Source organism: Phaenicophaeus curvirostris, chromosome 12 (genome assembly GCF_032191515.1).
Source record: "Phaenicophaeus curvirostris isolate KB17595 chromosome 12, BPBGC_Pcur_1.0, whole genome shotgun sequence".
Taxonomy (NCBI): domain Eukaryota; kingdom Metazoa; phylum Chordata; class Aves; order Cuculiformes; family Cuculidae; genus Phaenicophaeus; species Phaenicophaeus curvirostris.
Window position 1 is genome coordinate 20,457,739 of NC_091403.1, and position 18,349 is coordinate 20,476,087.

The 18,349-nt window shown below is 50.8% G+C and overlaps 1 long non-coding RNA gene across 1 annotated transcript; it reads left to right on the forward strand.

Annotated features, from left to right (window-relative positions):
• The first annotated feature begins 11,290 nt into the window (after nucleotides 1–11,290).
• Nucleotides 11,291–17,516, forward strand: LOC138725600 (uncharacterized). The gene is made up of 3 exons (XR_011338269.1): nucleotides 11,291–11,643; nucleotides 13,591–15,250; nucleotides 16,215–17,516. It is a non-coding gene; the product is annotated as an uncharacterized lncRNA (long non-coding RNA).
• Nucleotides 17,517–18,349: the final 833 nt, after the last annotated feature.

Genomic DNA, 18,349 nt, shown 5'->3' on the forward strand with positions numbered 1-18,349 from the left:
AGCCGCGCCGTCGCTGCCATTGCTGCCGTGGCACACGGTGTCGGGGTTGGCACACGGTGTCGGGATGAGCACACGGTGTCGGGGTGAGCACACAGTGTTGGGGTGAGCACACGGTGTCGGGGTGAGCACAAAATGTCGGGGTGAGCACACGGTGTCGGGGTGAGCACACGGTGTTGGGGTGAGCACACAGTGTCAGGGCGAGCACACGATGTCGAGGTGAGCACACGGTGTCGGGGCGAGCACACAGTGTTGGGGCAAGCACACGATGTTGAGGCGAGCACACAATGTCGGGGTGAGCACACGGTGTCGGGGTGAGTGCACGGTGTCGGGGTGAGCACACGATGTCAAGGTGAGCGCACGGTGTCGGGGTGAGCGCACGGTGTCGAGGTGAGCACACGGTGTCGGGGTGAGCACACGATGTCGGGGCGAGCACACGGTGTCGGGGCGAGCACACGATGTCGGGGTGAGCACACGGTGTCAGGGCGAGCACACGATGTCAGGGTGAGCACACGATGTCGAGGCGAGCACACGATGTCGAGGCGAGCACACGGTGTCAGGGCGAGCACATGATGTCGAGGTGAGCACACGATGTCGGGGCGAGCGCACGATGTCGGGGCGAGCGCACGATGTTGAGGTGAGCGCACGGTGTCGGGGTGAGCGCACGATGTCGGGGTGAGCGCACGGTGTCGGGGTGAGCACACGGTGTTGGGGTGAGTGCACGGTGTCGGGGTGAGCACACGATGTCGGGGTGAGCACACGGTGTCGTGGTGAGCGCACGGTGTCGAGGTGAGTGCACGGTGTCGAGGTGGGCAGAGCAAAGGCGTGGAGGAGCAGGAGGCAAGGTGACTGGCTCCAGTGAGGCTGGCAGTGCTGAGGCTCTCAGCAGTGCAGGATAAACCCAGCGGAAGAGGAGGAAGGATAAATGAGGTGCCATAAAAGTGACTACTATAATTCAGAGAATTCTGCTGAAGAGCATTGGAGTAATTAAATCATAATTGCTTATTACTCAGCTGAAGTGACATTGTAAGTGGCTGAAGGTCTGTGATGAGGAAAGGAAGGGGGGTCTCAGCTTTTCTGCTGTGCCCTGGGTTTGCCTCCATCCCGCTGTGGATGTGCACATCCCTGCGGCAGCCGAGTAGAACCCTCAGTGAAGGTCGAAAGGCCCCCCCCGAGCTCATAAAGCTTGTTTTCACCATGGCTTCCAAAGAGAGAACCCTGTGACTGCTGTGGCAAGAGCAGCATCATCAGCTGCTGTGGGACAAGGAGGTGGGAACGGCTTCATCTTGCAGGGTGAGAGGTGCCCGGGTGGACTTGCACAGCTCAGGTTGGCCATTTATTCTTGGACCCAAAGCCCTTTTGGTTAGGCTGACCTGCTAAGCTCTGAGAGCTTTAAAGGAGCTGTTCCCCACCGTGAAACAAAGAGCCTACAAATCCTGTAAGCATTTAATTACACAGCAATGTTTATGGAACGTTTCAAAGGACTCGTGTAATCTGGCAGCACGGAGGAGACGTGGTGTCGAGGTTTGGAAGCGCACGCCTTCCCGGCATGCCATGCCACAGCAGGCTTTCCTTTTGCCAGCCAGCTTGGGATGCTGAACTGCATCTCCAGCTTTAGGGAACATGTTCTGAATTTTGGTGGAGTTTCCTCATTTTTGTTTCAAAGTTGCTCTGTGTTTCACATTCCAAAATACTCTGAAATGAGGTCATCTGGCACTTAGGTACAGCTGGGCACCTCTTCTTTGAGTTTTATCACCCCTTTTTGCTGCTGTGATGCTCACAGCTCTGCTCATGGAATCACAGAATCACAGAATCATAGAATCACCAGGTTGGAAGAGACCCACCAGATCATCGAGTCCATCCATCAATCTCATGTCTCGTCATATCCCAGGTGAACTTTCCTGATGGGAATGGAGAAGAGGAGAAGGGCCCGTCACTGTTGCTGGCTGCTTGACTTTATCCTGCTCTAGTTCCAGCTGGCAAAACAGGGACTGTGGTTCAGCACTGAAAAGTAGGCAGGTTTGGAGGGAAGAATGCTGGAAATGATGGAAAAGAGCATCCCTTCTGTTCCAGTCTTGAGGATAACCCTACTCTCACCACGCCACGTGCACATGGGAAGCATCAATCTCCAGTGCTTCAAGGAGCAGAGAAGCTGGTTACATTTCCACCAGGCGTATTTATTTTGATTATTTCAATAGCTGTTAAGTGAGTCACCTGGCACAGCAGCAGCGCAGCCCACCAGCAAGGAGAGCGCTGAGGAACTGCCAGGGAATCTGCTGCCAATAGAGCACTCATGGCTTCAGACATCCTCTTGTTTGGGGGCTTGCTGGAGCCAGGTGGGAGGTGAGCCTGCCACCCGTGCCAGCACCGGCCCCTTTTCCACGACTGCCACGGCCGCACTCCTGCTCCTGCTGCCAGCCCTAGGCTTGTCCAACTATACAGGGCTAATGGTGAGAGCAGAAAAGCTTGTGGCTCCCTGGCCCCTGCTCCTTGAGGAGAGCCCAGGCTGGAGACACCAGGAAACTGTAGAAAAACTCATAAAATCATGGAATGGTTTGGGTTGGAAGGTACCATAAAACCTATCCAGTTCCAACCCTTTCCAGATACCTCCCACTGGATCAGGATGTTCAAAGTCCTATCCAACCTGGCCCTGCACACCTCCAGGGATGGGGCAGCCACCACTGCTCTGGGAAACCTGAGCCAGGGCTTCCCCACCTTCAGAGGAAAACATTTCTTCCTAAGATCTCATCTCAGCCTCCCCTCTTTCAGTTTAAACCATTCCCCCTCATCCTATCTCTGTGCTCCCTGATCAGGAGTCCCTCTCCAGCTTTCCTGGAGTCCCTTTCAGCTGGAAGCTGCTCTAAGGTCTCCCCACAGCGTTTTCTTCTCCAGGGTGAACACCAACTCTCAGCCTGTCCTCATATGGGACGCGCTCGAGCTTCGTGCAGTGAAGACATCTCTATATGAGAATAATCTGTGGGGTTCTTCCCAGCCTGGTGTGGAACCCGAAAGCTTCATCCCGTTCCCTTGCTCTGAGTGGGTGAAGGGTGCAGCTGGGGCCAAGCTTGTCAGCTCTCGGTCAGGAGCACCCAGCTGTCCTGCCTTGGCAGGGGTTAAACAGCTGAAGGAGAGAGAAAAGGGCTCTGATGATGCAAACAATAAAAAGTCTCTGTATTCCACTGAAGTTTCTTGAGCAACTGGCATTTGCCCATAAATGTACTTAAGCAGAAAATCACCAGAAAAGTGCTATAATCTGACAGATTTTTCACAGGCTTAAATATTCATGAATTAAAAGAATTGGCAGAATTTTCTACATTATTAGCTTTCATCATGGCTACAGGAGCAGTTGGTGCACTGGCTGCTCTTCAAAAACTATTAATCTAGTCTGTCATCACAGCAGCCATTTTTTAATTAGCTACTTTACTGAACGATCTGGTGCAGGAGTGAGACTGGAACATTTAAATGGTATTAAAGTTTTAAAGGTGCCCCTTTCCATTTTTAATCGAAGTTCTGAAAGGCAGTGCTAGGGAAACAAAGGCAGCAGCGGGTTTGCTTCGTTTCAATGGTTAACTTCTGATTTTGGGAAAAATCAAGCCTTGGAAAACCGAGCCGCTCCTACCAGGAGAAGACATTGCAAGAAAGAAATTGGTCTTCAAGAAAAAGTTCACAACATTCCTACTTGATGAAATCAAAAGGAGATGTTTGTGGGTGAAAAACCACGTGTGTATTGAGGCAGTAACAGGACGTGGCACTGTGTTCATCCTGCTGGAGTTGGTGCTCGGTCCCAGGGTACCAATCCTTCTCCTGGCCCTACAGAGCCCGCTGCCGCAACCCTGCGTGGCTCTGCTTGAGCATCTCCTGAGCTGGTGGTGTGTGGGGGGCCCTGATGCCGCATCAACTCTTGCCACGTCATTCATGTGAGCTTTTTCCTTTTGCAGGAATAGTTTGGCATAGTACAGTGCATAACCCAGAGCACCAACAGGTTTGGAGTGGCTCCTGTAGTGAGTATGTCTGGGCTGCTCTCGCATCCACACATGATGCTCCCATACCCATGCAGGCTCCCATGTCCACGCAGGCTGCTTCTTCATCTGTGTGGGCTGATTCTGTAACCGTGCTGCCTGCTCCTGCATCTGTGTGGGTTGCTCCTCTAACTGTACAGGCTGCGGTGGAAGCGCATCTTCAGCCCCAGTCGGGGACCGCATATGGGCTGCAAGCTTGGTGCTGCCTCCTCCAGGCATTGGGGCTGCAGCAGCACTGTTGGCTTTAAATCCTTCTGTCCTGGCTTTGGCTGGTAAGTGAGCTGGATTTATAATTGACCTTTTATTTTGAATTCACCAGCCCCTGAATCATTACAGGTGTTGGCTCTGCCCTGCTCCAGTGGAAAGCAAGCTCTGGAGATGGGGATGCCTATCAAAAAGCCCAGGGGGAGGCATCTCTCACTCCATGAGGTATCACAGTATTTAGCAAGAGATGTGCTCTCTGGCTTGGAGGATGGGACAAACCCCTCTGTCCTTGCTGTCCCTGGCCCTCGGTGATCACAGGGATTGTGTGTGGGTCCAGGTGTCAGCCCAGCTGTGCCAAACACAGCAGGGAGGTGATGATGTCTCCCGTGCTCTTGTACCCCAAATGCTGTGTGTTGGGAGTGCTGGGGCTGTCCAGGCTCCATGTATCTTTTCTCCAGGAGACACTGCTGGAGCAGCAAGGGGTTGTGTCCAGACCCTGAGCACAAGGGCTTATGTGCTAAACCTGAGCTTTTCTCTAACTCAACGTTATCGTCTGTGCCCTTTGCTCTGCCTGTTTGAACCTTGCTTTGCTCTCTGTGCCAGAAACACTGCTCTCCTGGCTTATTATTTGCATGTGAAAACACAGAAAAATTATGTCTTTATGGTGGTTTTAAATGTGTCCTTTTTTGGCATCAATGTCTACAGCTCCAATCTCCGCTGCTCAATGTTGCCAGCGCTTTGATTTGTGCATCACAGTGCCAGTGTCCTGTGGACCGGGGAAGGCAATTCCTGCAGATTTGACTTTTTCCCCCGTTGGCATGTAAAGCAAGGAGTGTAAAGAAATTGGCAGCTAAAATGCCAGTGCTGTGGTTATTACCCATCAAAAAGTTGCTCTTTGTAAGTCCTTCGACCACGAGAAGTCATTTTAAAGGAGGTTCTTCTTTTGCTTGACTTGATATCGTACTTACTGTTTGCAAGGACCAAGACAAGTGCTGGCTGGTGACTGAAGGCTGGATATTAATATCAAGTGTGGTGAAAGGACGCAAACCACTGGCCATTTGTGTTCTGTTCACAGCTCCAGCTGAAAAAATCCATGATAGCATTTAGCCTGGAAAGCACTGGGGTTGGGTTTTTCTTCAATAATGTGGAGTAGGGGAAGTCTACAACACCAAGGATTTGGGGGGATTTTAGTGCTTTCTGGGAAATAATTTTCTTTTAAAGTGGGAATGTTTGCATGGGTGAAGTGTTTTGGTAGGGCACGTGGTCCCCTGTGAAGCTCAAACTCTTCATGGAGACCCCAATACTTAGGAAAAAGTAAAAAAAATCTCCACCTACATCAAAGCTTCAAAGGAGGAAGGATGGGGAAATGGTTGCAGGAAATCTTTTACTTACAGCAAGCAACTTTTCTTGGAGTTTCCTTGTGGATTTTGGTTCATGGTTTGTATTTTTCCACTGTGGACAGGTTTCCTGCCTATTGCTGTCTCATGGGTTGGAAAAGTGGTATCCATGAGGGATCTCATAGGCAAAGCCTTGTGGAAGGGGCTGAGGGTCAGGATGAAGTTTCTGTGGCCATAGTGCCAGCATGGGTAGCTCCCCACATGCAGAGGGAATGGGGTGCAGCTCCTGCAACTCCAGGCTCTCCAGAATGATTGATTAACACTGGAGGTGGTACATGGAAGTGTGAACTACATCAGAGTCACTCCTGTGATGTAGACACTGCTGCTGTCGTTCCCATTAAATACCAGGCAAAGGTTTCACGTGGTGAGATACGATGTTTATCGCTCTGGAGCTACTTTTCCTCATGCCTCCGGCTGCTCCCACTCCTGATTACCCCACAGCAACCAGTAGTTCTGCTGTGGGGTTGCACAGCCTGGGACCCCATGATGCCCTCCCGGGTTGGTGGATTTAAAACTGCCAGGCTAGAAAACAACGGCAACAACCTGCTGCTCTTCCCCTGCAGCTCTGCTCTTGTGCTGAGGGGATTTGAAAAGTAATGCTAAAACTCGTGCATTAAGGTGCAGACTCTCTCATTAGTGTGATTGCAGTGAGGGTTGTGTTGCCTGCTCGTGCCTTGAACAGAGCAGCATCGGGGCTGCACGGATTTGTTGTTTCACAGCTAACAACTGCAGGCGCATGGGCTGGGGATGGGATGGACATTGGGACAGACATCCAGACATCTGAGTTTATGTCATCAAATCGCGCAGCCTTAGGCAGTTACAGAACCCCCTCGCTCCTCAGCAGCCCCACAAGCATCCAGCCCGCTCATCCTGCAGAGCGCTGGGAGCAGGAATCACTAGGTCAAAGCTGGTCCCTCTTCCTGTGATTAATAATGATTTTTTTCAAGCTCTCCTTTGTCATTTTTAATATGTAGTCACTTAAATGAGGCCCACACCCTTCTTGGCAATTATTTGTAATCCTTCCCTGCGAGTTCTTGAACAAAACACTCTTTATTAGTACTCAAAGCTTCCAAAAGCACTGCAGATCTGATAGAGATACATTATTCAGCAGGCTGTGCCACACGCTAGACCATTAATTAAATTTGCTAGATAGGATAATTAATTAGAATAATATACTCAATATGTTCTTTAAAATGTAGGGCTGTCCCGTGCTTTCTGCTGTGCAAAACAGGGCTCTGCTGTTTGCTATTTAGGTTTGAGTGTAAAAATGAGCCTTCACATTTAAATTCAAATTAACATCTGAACAAAATGATGGGGTTTGTAGCCGAAAATCTTATCGTCCTGCCTGGTGGTTTTGCATCGTTTGAAGTAGCTGGGAAGGAGGAAAACACTGCTGAAGTATGTGAAAGCGATGGGGAATAGTGAGAGCTGGGCTGGGGATTTCTTTAAATCAAAGACCTGGACAGGTTGGAGAGGTGGGGTCGTGCAAACCTCATGAAGTTCAATAAGGCCAAGGACAAGGTCCTGCACTGGGGTTGGGGCAAACCCAAGCACAAATCCAGGCTGGGCAGCCTGGAAAGGATTGGGAGCAGCCCTGAGGAGAAGGACTTGGGGTGCTGGCAGACGAGAAGCTCAATGTGAGCTGGCAATGTGTGCTTGCAGCCCCGACAGCCAACCACGTCTGCAACCTGGGCTGATTCCAAAGCAGTGGGACCAGCAGGGTGAGGGAGGGGTGTTCAAGGCCAGGCTGGATGAGGCTTTGAACACCCTGATCCAGTGGGAGGGGTGTGGAACTGGATGGGCTTTGAGGTCTCTTCTAAGCCAAACCATTCTGTGATTTGATGGTTCCACCCAGAATGGAGGTGGGAGTGCAGCTCTGACTTACACAGAGCAGTTTCTGTGCTCCAGAGCCCCTCAGCCTTCTCTCCTGGATGATGCTGTAGGAACTAAATCAAACTTGCACATCTATTATTAAAAGAAAAAATCATCTTTATTTTTTCCATGTTTGAACAATGCAACCACGTGTGTTTCTTCTAATTAAACCTCCTTTTATAAAGGGAACTCCACTGCAGAAAAAGGCATGGAAGCTGACATAATTAAATGCTTCTTTTTCCCCAGCCGTGGTCCTCTGGTCTTTGAAGAGCTTGGGGATCCCTGAGGAATGCTCTGAACTCTGCAATATTTTGATAGCTGCAATAACACAATCAAAAGATGCTTTCATGAAGAGAGCACCTTGTGTGAATTGAGGCCGCCCCCTCTCCCCCCGCTGATTGCCGATTTAATGGGGTCCAGAGCTCGGGCGCAGACGGGCAGGTCTATTTTCTGCCTCTGCTTCTCCAGGGAGGCCACCTTGTGTGATGCTCAAGTGCATTTTGGAAAGAGCTGGAGCATTTCCCTACATTGCGTGGCCCCTCATGCCTCTGCCTGGAGATGTTCAGCTGGTGACCCTGGCTGGAGGCTGGGGCGATGGGGACAGCAGGGCCTGCAGGTCACCCTCACTACCCTGGGCTCTTCTGCCCTTCAAATTATCGCACACAGCAATTCTCTTCTGCTTGAGAGCCCGCCAGGTTGTTATTCATCCTGAAATCCTCATTAAAGCACTTTAATTTCTCCCTTTTGCTGGCTAACTGTTTGCATGAATCCTCCTCTCTGTGCCCAAGTCATCGGAATCCTGGGTTTGTGCCTTGTCTCCACAAGCTGCTGCCCCACGCACGTCCGCTCCACCTGAGCTCTGGCAACAGGGGCTGCTTGGAACGAGGAAATTGGGGCACTTCTTTAATCATTAAGCTGGAATCATTAAGCTTTAATCAGGCCAAATTAGGGTTTCGAATCCCGCCACTTCGCATTGGTCTTTAATTGTATGAACTCAGTCACTCTTGAAGCAGAGCTGTCCTGGCGCCGCGTCCTCTGCAGGAGGAGAGCAGCGGGCACGGTGCCACCAGCATCCCCAGACCCCATGGCTCCGGTGGCAGCGATGCTCACCAGCCTTCTCACTACTTTGAGCTTGTCCTGTCACAGGCAGGGTCCCCCCTGTGCTGGGGAGCCCAGGGCTGCTCCAGGTGGAGCCTACAAGCCTGCAGCCCTTCACCCCGCAAGCATCGTGGCAGTGCCAGGGGATGTGGTGGGATGGCTGGCCCTGCACCTACAGCTAAATAACCCTTTCCTCTGACCCTGAGGGGGTTGAGAGGTTGGGTTTGTCTCTGTAGAAGCTGAGCCTCCTCTTTTGCTCCCCTCTGCTGAGAGAGCTGGGGGTGTTTAGCCTGGAGAGGAGGAGGCTGAGGGGAGACCTCATTGCTCTCTCCAACTACCTGAAAGGAGGTTGTGGAGAGGAGGGAGCTGGGCTCTTCTCCCAAGTGACAGGGGACAGGACGAGAGGGAATGGCCTCGAGCTCCGCCAGGAGAGGTTCAGGTTGAACATTAGGAAGAATTGTTAATGGTAAGAGTCATTGGGCACTGGCAGAGGCTGCCCAGGGAGGGGGTTGAGTCACCTTCCCTGGAGGTGTTTAAGGGACAATGGACGAGGTGCTGAGGGACATGGTTTAGTGACTGATGGGAACGGTTGGACTCGATGATCGGGTGGGTCTCTTCCAACCTGGTGATTCTATGATTCTGTGCTCCATCTCTACTCATCACCAATCTTCCTTGGGTGCTCCTGTGGCAGCCCTGGCACCAGGTGGAACGGGGAGCGATGATGCATGGTGGCATCTCTGCCAGTCGCCTCTGCTCCAACTAGTTCATCACCTCTTGTCTCTCATAAAAGCCGCTATTCACAATATAATGTGAATGAATTCTCACTAAAGCCCGCTAAATTACTCCGAGACAAAGCAAGGCGCCAGCACGCGGGCTGCTTTGCCAGCTCTTCACGGCGTGTTTAATTTACTGCAGAGTTGCAGATTTAGGAGGGTGCTGCTCAGCCCCCAGCTGGCACGGTGGGAGGATGGAAGCATCCTCCTGGCCGCAGCACCCTGGAGCTGCACCCATGGGGGCTCAGCTGGGGCCAGAGCTGCCAGTGCTAGCTGGGAGTGGGAACCCCAAATCCTCTGTGCCTTAGGGACAAAGCACCCAAGGGTGTCACAGCACTGGCTGCCTCCCTGCTTTGCCTCATGCTTTGCTTTTGCTCACCTACTTCTGTGGGCAAGGCCCTGACTGGGTGAAACTGTGCGTTGGGGCACAACAACACTGTGCGTTGGGGCACAACAACCCTGTGCAGCTCCAGACTAGGAGAAGTCTGGCTGGAAAGCTGCCTGGAGGAGAGGGACCTGGGGGTGTTGGTTGACAGCGACTGAACATGAGCCAGCAGGGGCCCAGGTGGCCAAGAAGGCCAATGGCATCTTGGCTTGGATCAGAAACAGCGTGGCCAGCAGGGCCAGGGAGGTTCTTCTCCCTCTGGACTCGGCACTGGTGAGACCGCTCCTCGAATCCTGTGTTCAGTTCTGGGCCCCTCACCACAAGAAGGATGTTGAGGCTCTGGAGCGAGTCCAGAGAAGAGCAACAAAGCTGGTGAGGGGGCTGGAGAACAGGCCTTATGAGGAACGGCTGAGAGAGCTGGGGGTGTTTAGCCTGGAGAAGAGGAGGCTGAGGGGAGACCTCATTGCTCTCTCCAACTACCTGAGAGGAGGTTGTGGAGAGGAGGGAGCTGGGCTCTTCTCCCAAGTGACAGGGGACAGGACGAGAGGGAATGGCCTCAAGCTCCACCAGGGGAGATTCAGGCTGAACATTAGGAAAAATCTTTTCACAGAAAGGGTCATTGGGCAGTGGCAGAGGCTGCCCAGGGAGGGGGTTGAGTCACCTTCTCTGGAGGGGTTTAAGGGACGGGTGGACGAGGCGCTGAGGGACACGGTTTAGTGATTGATAGGAATGGTTGGACTCGATGATCTTTTGGGTCTTTTCCAACCTGGTGATTCTATGAATCACAGCTCCAGTGACTTGTGCCCCCAAAGGGCACATTCTGTGTTGTGCTGAGCTGATTGGGGTTACACCATCTGGGCCAAAAGCAAGCTGCATAATTCTGTTGCAATAAAAGAGCAGGTTTCACATTGCTGATATAATTTTACAGAATCCACCTTTTTTTTTTTAGTGCCTGCATTTCCCCACGCTTTCTGAATTTCCTGTAGCTCAGCTGACTGTGCTGACTTCCCTCCCCCTCACATGTTCATACCACAACAACACAAGTAGGAGGAAAACGGGTTGGTTTTGCCCTGATAACAGTTCCCCAGCTCAGCTTATACAGCTTGGGGGACAAAATGCAGGGTTTGATAGTTTGTAAGTACTTCCCTAAACCACCTGAATCTCAATTTATCTGAAATCTGGCTTTTCTCTACAGCCGGTCCCACTGAGGTGGTGCTTTGGAGACAACTCTTGCTTGGTCATGAACATATATGATGGCCAATGGCTTTCTGATGGCAGTGGAGGTGTTGAGACCTCTGGTATGGACCAAACCCCATGGAGGGGCTGGGGCTGGCATAATGAGAGCCAGGCTGGGGCAGGGGTTGGCTGTCAGGGCTTCAGGGTGTCAGGTTCGCTGATCGCTGCTCTTTCAGCGTGCACTGGAAACGTCTGATGTAGGTGGGTGACCTGTGGAAGAGAAACATTTTTGATGATGGAAATTGAGATTTTGGGCTGCACTCAGGCTTTTTAAGGAAAGGACGGCTGTAATCGCATGAGCAAGTGCATTTCAGTTGGTGTTGGTGGTGGCTGTCAGGGCTCTGCCGTCTGCTGGCTAGGAGGTGCTGGAGCCATCGATGCCTCTGGCAACTCAAGGTTCGGCTGTGTGTCTCTCTTGTATTTTAAAATATGACTTTACATGGTGACTTTCCCCCAGATGAGGCTTAGGACTCGTACCCAAGGTGAATGCACTGCCAGCAGTGGAGCATCCCTGACTCTAAATCGTGAAGCCGTGTGGCCAAAGGTACAGTTTGCTCAACGCAGAGCGCACAACCCTCTTTGACCCCGTCCTGACTCACCCACCCAACTACTGCGGATTCTCACAGCTCACTTGGCATCAGGCCACAGCATGGGATTGCCAGGTTTGCGTTATAACCTCTTATTACAAACCCCTCAGCGTTTGTCCGGATTGTTTCGCCTGTTATCATTTTTCCCACAATGCGCTTGCATGATCCTCTCTCAGACTTAACCACATGGCAACCACATCACATAATGCAACTTCTGTTCTGAGATTATTCATATTTTTTTTTCCCTATTGTTGCTTTGCCAAGTTTTTCTTCTAATTCTGAGAAGCTGAATTTAAAAGAGCAGTGTCTGCGGTGCAAGGACATGCTTAGGAGGCAGCGTGAGCAAATCAACTCGACAAGTGTGTTCGCGGGAGTCAGACCAGGGGGGGAGCTGTGAAAAAAGCAAAACAAAGCCCCTCCAAAGGTCTATTTTTATTTTATTTCGTTTTCTGGAATGTCTCATCACATGAAATAACAATGCATCCCAGCGAGGAGACTGTAGACAGGCTCCAGTGAAAGGGCAGCTGAGGGAAAGATTGGTTTAGAGGGAGGTTTTTTATATGCAATCTATCACAAATGCCAGTTCCCAGCAGAATGGGATAAACAACAAAAAAAATAAAATAAGGGCTGTGCTAGCTGGGATGTGTGTTTGCAGTCTTGATGCTGGAAGGGAGCAGAGCCTGTGTCCTCTTCCAGCACAGGGGAGGATGTGTGGTAGAGGGTCTGGGGCTCAGACACTCCAGGTCCTGCATCCCAGGGAGGATGTGAATGGTTTGGAGCTGGTCCAGGGTGGAGGGAGAGTGAAGGGGGTCAGAGGGACACGGGCAGTGAGGAAAGACGGAAAGAAATGAGGTTGTTTAGTTGTGAAGAGAGAGGCAGGGTGGTGTTTTCAGACCCTTTGGCTGCTCAGGGCTGTGGTACGGAAGGGGCTGATGTGGTTCCTGTGCCCTGAGCTGCCAGAAGCTGCTGCAGCCGAGCCCTGGCCTGGGTGCTGCCAAACCGCCACCATCCAAGCTTGTCCCATCAACCTGACAAGCACTGGGATGATGGGAAAGAGCACCAAATCCTGGCATTTCTGCCCAGAGTTTCCCATCCGTGGGAGTCACCGAGGCACTGTGTGCTTCTTGGCATCATTTCTGGTGTAAGTGCTCACAAAGGGCAAAACGAGAGAGGATTTCAGCCCTGACGCCACTGTAATTCAATATTATAGCTAAAATTTGCACTTTCTAATTAAGTTTCCTGGGAGCAGGCAGGTGATGTGCTGGTTTTACGCCCGAGTGCTTTGACTGGCAGGCGTGGGGGATGCGGCCAGAGGCCTTTTGGTGTCGGGGTGGCAGTGGGTGGAGAGGATGGCTGACATTTTTGGGGAAGGATGCTTCAATCCAGGATTTTGCTTAGGTTTGATTTTTAGTAACTGCGAGCGTGTGAACATCCTGGCCTAGATGTCCTCCATGGAGAAGACGTGCTGGGTGTGCACTGGCACTGGAGACGGAGAGGGACCATCATTCCTGAAAAAGCTTCCAACTCAAAGACCCTTTTTTCTTCCAGCTGCTTTTACGTTACAGCTGCAGGAAAATGGCTTTTTTTAGGGCCAATCATTTCCACTTTGCATCTTTTTCCTTACCCCCCCCTTACCTTCATTTTCCCTTCAATTCTGCATCTTATAACATTGGAGTCATCAGCCGTACTGGCCAGTTTAGCATAAGAAATGAAATTAATTCTCATGCTCAGGCTGCAAATGTAAATTCGTTTATTAATAATTTAAAAAGATTTATTTATGCAGTTTGATATTTTTCAGGTTCAGGGAAGCAATTCATTTTTCTCGCGTTGATGATCAACAGACACCGTCATTAAGCTCTCTTTTTTTTCCCCCGGCTTCTTCTTCCTTCTCAGCCTGCTAAACAGATAAAAGATGGGAGCCCGCTGGTCTCGGCAGGCTCCCAGAGAAGCTTTCCATGAGCTAATGTAGGTAAATAATTAATGGACTTTATCTTCTACCTATTTTGGATGTTTCCTCCCCAGAAAAGGGGTGGATTCTTCTTCCAAATGCTCCCAGTCACTGCCACATGAAGAGCTCCTGCCAGATCCATGAAGCCTCCGAAGAGAGAGCATTCCAAACACCACAGCAAAGTTGGGGGAGATCATCTGGTAAATCCTGATGTATTAATGGCAGCCACAACATTGTGCTCCTATCCAGATCGGGATAAATGGTGAAGCTGGCTCCATGGGATGCGGTGGAGTATTTTAAGGAAGAGTCGTATGTATTTCCTTAAAATTAGATGTCCCTGAAATTAAACCCTCCATCTGAAAACCCACAAGGCCAAGCTCACCTCGTGACAGCTTTTTGCACCTGGTTTTCATCTGTGTAATGGGTCGATGCGGCCCTCGGGGTAGGGATACCACAAAACCTTGGGAATTTTTGAAATGTAGATCCATTTCCTTGTGGCTGGGACCCCTCTGAGATGAATCGAGCTTCCTATCAATCTGTATTTGCTTTGCTTCTGCCAGAGCAAGACCCTTTGCTGAAGCTTTCAGAGTCGCGTGAGCCTAGACTGTGTGCTCACTGTGTTACAAATCTGAAATGGTATTTCAAAGACTCATCATTTCTCGCCCCAAACTGTTGAGCAAACCTGACGGAGCCGACGTGTAGCCTCAGAGCCAGGAGAGCTCGCTGGTCTTTGCTTGCTTGTTGGCTTTGCTTGCTGAAGCACAGGGGACTTGCACCATGCTGGAGGTTTCCCTTCATCCCAGGCTTGTCAGAGGCACAGATGATGTGAGTGAGCTCTGCTGTACCATAACGCTCAGCCAGCTTCCCCGCCATCCCCCTTCTGCTGGCTTTTGCAAAGCTTTAGCGTTTCTCTTTTATCTTGCTCTTGTGAGCTTCAAAGACACATGAAGCCAAGTTCTACCTTCCTGCAGATGGGGATTAACCAGCTTGTGCTTCCCGAACCTGTCCTGCAGAACTGGAATTGATTTATCTTGGTTTCAGCAGCGACTACACAGCAATTCCTGGATGGATGCAAAACCAGGCTTCTCAGAGGCTTTTTAGCATCCTGGCTCAAAGGGCGACGCCACCATGTTCAGCTTTGATTGCAAAAGCTTATGTAAATCAAAGCCCTCTTCCCCATTTGCCTGCACGGCCTGTTCTTGCAAGCAGGAAGCAATGTGGAGTTTGCAGGAGCAGTTCTGTTGGAAAACTCCGCAAAATCTCCCCACCCTGGCCCCAGTGTGCTCCAGTGCGGGCGTGTGAACAAGGCTCCTTGAAGGAGCTGAGCTCCAGCGCTGGCGGTGGAAGCTGGGTCTGGGAAGGTTGGTGGCAGGAGATGGAGATGATCTGTCTAACACAAGAGGTCCCACCAGCCTCTGGTTCAGCGAGCCACTTCTGTCTGCCCAGGAGGGAGTGTGGAGCCCCCTAACATCCCTTGTTGGGAGCGGGGCCATCACAGAGGGCAGGGATGCTTGGAGGGGATGCTGTGAACACTCGTGATGGCACGGTGACTGTTGTCCCGCTGCAGATAAGCAAGAGAAACCCACAGCTTCATGTGATGACAACACTCATGTTCCTTGGATCACAAGCCTGATCTGTCAATTGGAAGACAGAGCATCGGCTCCAAACACCACCCCCAGAATAGCAGCAGTGAAGTGTTGAAGCATCTATTAATTTTACACCACGCAGACCGAGGTACGTGACTGCTAACACTATCGCAGCGTGGCAGGACACGCTGCTTGGCTTTTCTCTGATTACGTTCGTCCCTGTTTACTGTTTTCGACAGAGAACTCAGTGGGATGGGACAGGTTAGAAGTGTGTTTAACCACTCTGCGTCCTCTGGTAGCAAGAATAGGCATAAGATTGGGGTTGGAACTGGATGATCTTTAAGGTCCCTTCCAAATCAAACCATTCTGTGATTCTGTAAGATACAGAGAAAAGCTTGTGGTGCATGTCCTGACTTCTCTGCTCCATGCTGTCCTCTGCTGGATCGCTGACCTGAGATAGCCTCTGATGAGCACATACCCTGGGAGATAGGATGGAGCTGGCAAGGGAACTCTATAGGCTTCTTCCACAGTACAACACCCAGCTCTTCCCTGGACAGGGATTTGCATCACTTTTTCATAGACTCATGGAATGGTTTGTGTTGGAAGGGACCTTAAAGCCCATCCAGTTCCACCTCCCTGCCCTCCCACTGGATCAGGGTGCTCCAGGAACATCCTACCTGGCCTTGAGCACCTCCAAGGATGGGGCAGCCACCACTGCTCTGGGCAGCCTGGGCCAGGGACTCACCACCCTCACAGGAAAACATTTCTTCCTAAGTTCTCATCTCAACCTCCCCTCTTCTCCCCCGGAGCAGTCCCTGAGTGGCTGCCCCAGCAGGCTTTGAGCAAGCTGACCCAGTGGGACGTGTCCCTGCCCATGACGGGTGGTTGGAACTGGATGGGCTTTAAGTTCCCTTCCAATCCAGACCATTCCATAAGTCTCTGACTGTATGAAAATATGCCTTTGGAGGAAGAGCAGAGAGGGCTGTGGGTCCGCACAGAAGGGGGATGAGGAAGCCCACAGGGCCACCAGCAGCGGGGGTGCCTGGGACCCCGTCTCTACACAGTGTATTAGAAAGCACCTTTCGTAATTTATTGGTTTTTCTTCCTCTCAGGTGGAGAAATGGAGGGCAGCGCTCGCAGCCTGCCTGCCAGCCCTGCTTCCTGGGGAAGCGGCGGAAGGACATTGATTTATGATCAAAAGGAAAAAAGCAAAGCAGAATAAAAAGAATACTTAAGATTTAAAAACAGGGAAGTCTCGTTTCTTCCTGTGTAGGTGTTACCTGGGAATCTTTCATGTTACACTTAAATGGAATTAAGAATGAGGGGAAAATCACCCTGGGACTCGCGTGATCCTTGTAGCCCTCTATTAAAATTAATCCAGGCATTGATCTGTACAATTCATTAATAGCCTGGCGTGGAGCCACCGCGATAAACAGCCCCAGCATCCCGGCTGCAGCAGGTTCCTCGCCTCAGTGTCACCTCGACGCCTGGTGATTTTATAATTGGTCGCAGTCGTTACCATCCCAGCCCCGCAGAACCAATTAGCCATCGTCCTCCCTGACCTGGGCTTTCTGCGGCTGGGGTGGGGACAAAAGACTTAAAACGAACAACCAAGAGCAAAGACCTAAATCTTTTTGGCTGCCTGATTAATAATCCTGTCAGGCCTATCACAGGCACTAAACAGTAATGCTGGTTGCAGCTGAATTTTTTATACTTTCTATTAATCTTTAATGATAGCTTGGTCACCTAGTCTCTTTTATCTTGTCAGATAAATGTATGGTTAACAGGATAATGAGATTTCGAAGGCTCTGTTCTAGCTTACAGCCATGCAGCGCATGGGGTGACCCCTGCCCCTGCCGGGGAGCGGAGCGGAGGTGATGGTAATTGCTGGATGTGCTGTGAATGTATTGGAAGCTGATGGATGGTTTAAACTTTGATTTGAGGTCAGGAGGTCCCTCGGCTCTGGAAGGCAACTGTGGTTTTATTACTTGCAGGATCTGATGGGGATGTAATTAGATTTAGCTATTGCTTTATTAATAAGTAATTGTTCCTACTATTGCTTTGGGTTAGCAAATATATTCCGCTGATAATTTAAGGCATTGATATGGCTTTATTTATTAATAAATAGGGATGTATGTTTTTGCCTGTAGCAAAGACTAGCACAGAACTCTGTCTGGACACTTTTCCCGGAGTGAAGGATTTGTTCTTTATTAATTCAATAATTAACCTAATTCTGGGAGCTCAGCTCTGCCATGGAAAGCGGGAGCATGCCAGCTGTGACGCCGGCACTTGCGCTGCTGTGCGTTCCACACCACACACGAGGTGCACACAGGACAGCACCTGACCACAGGGAGCTTAAGGGAGGCTGAGATCCTTGCGGATGATCAGCGCTGTGCCCAGTTCTCCCCCATCTCAAGCCCCTCGCCTGCCTGGCCACCAGATCCCACGCCAGCCTTGCCCTGTGGGGCACTGTGAGGCTGCTGAGGGCTGAGGGCAGATGGATTTGCTGTTGCGAGCATCATTGTGAGCATCTGAGTTTGCTTGCCAAGTTGGCTCTGGGCGATCAGAGCCCACTGGACTCCCCGCATCCCCTCCCCGTCCATGCTGTGGGTGCTCTCCTCCACAGCCCATCCCCTCCCCACCACCGCAGAGAGGGACCCCCAGACCTCTTCTGCTTCCCTGGGCATCCACAGGGTCAGGGAGCGGCTGCTCGGAGCGCCTTGCTTTGCAGCCCACTATGGGAAACGTGTTGGGCTGCTTCCTTCCCCTCTTACTTATTCTTTTATTTTTCAGAAATCAAGGATATCTGAATTTTCAGATATTGAGGGCTTTGTGACAGCACCAGCAAGGTGCTTAGCACTTTCCCCAGCACGGGCACACCAGAGCCGAGTGGTCCCCATCCACAGCCAGAGCAGGGTGCCTGTATTTTGGTAGCAGGATAGCTTTTTGTTGCTTTGCTGCTCAAAGGAAGCTCCTTGCATTAATTATGTTACCATGCAGAAAGCTCTGGCCTGTCACATACTTTTTTTTTTCTTCCTCTTTTTTTTTTTTAGCTCTGTTTTTCATAAAGTGGTCCTAAAATGACACGGAAAGCAGCTGCTTAAGCAATTGTGCCAATTAATGGGTCTCTGAAATTAAAACGCCTACACAGTCTAGATGAGATTTCTCCAGGAGGGAATTCAGCAATTGTCTTCATGATAATCAGGCTTGACTTGTCTTAGCACACATTAATAAAAAAGCAAATGCA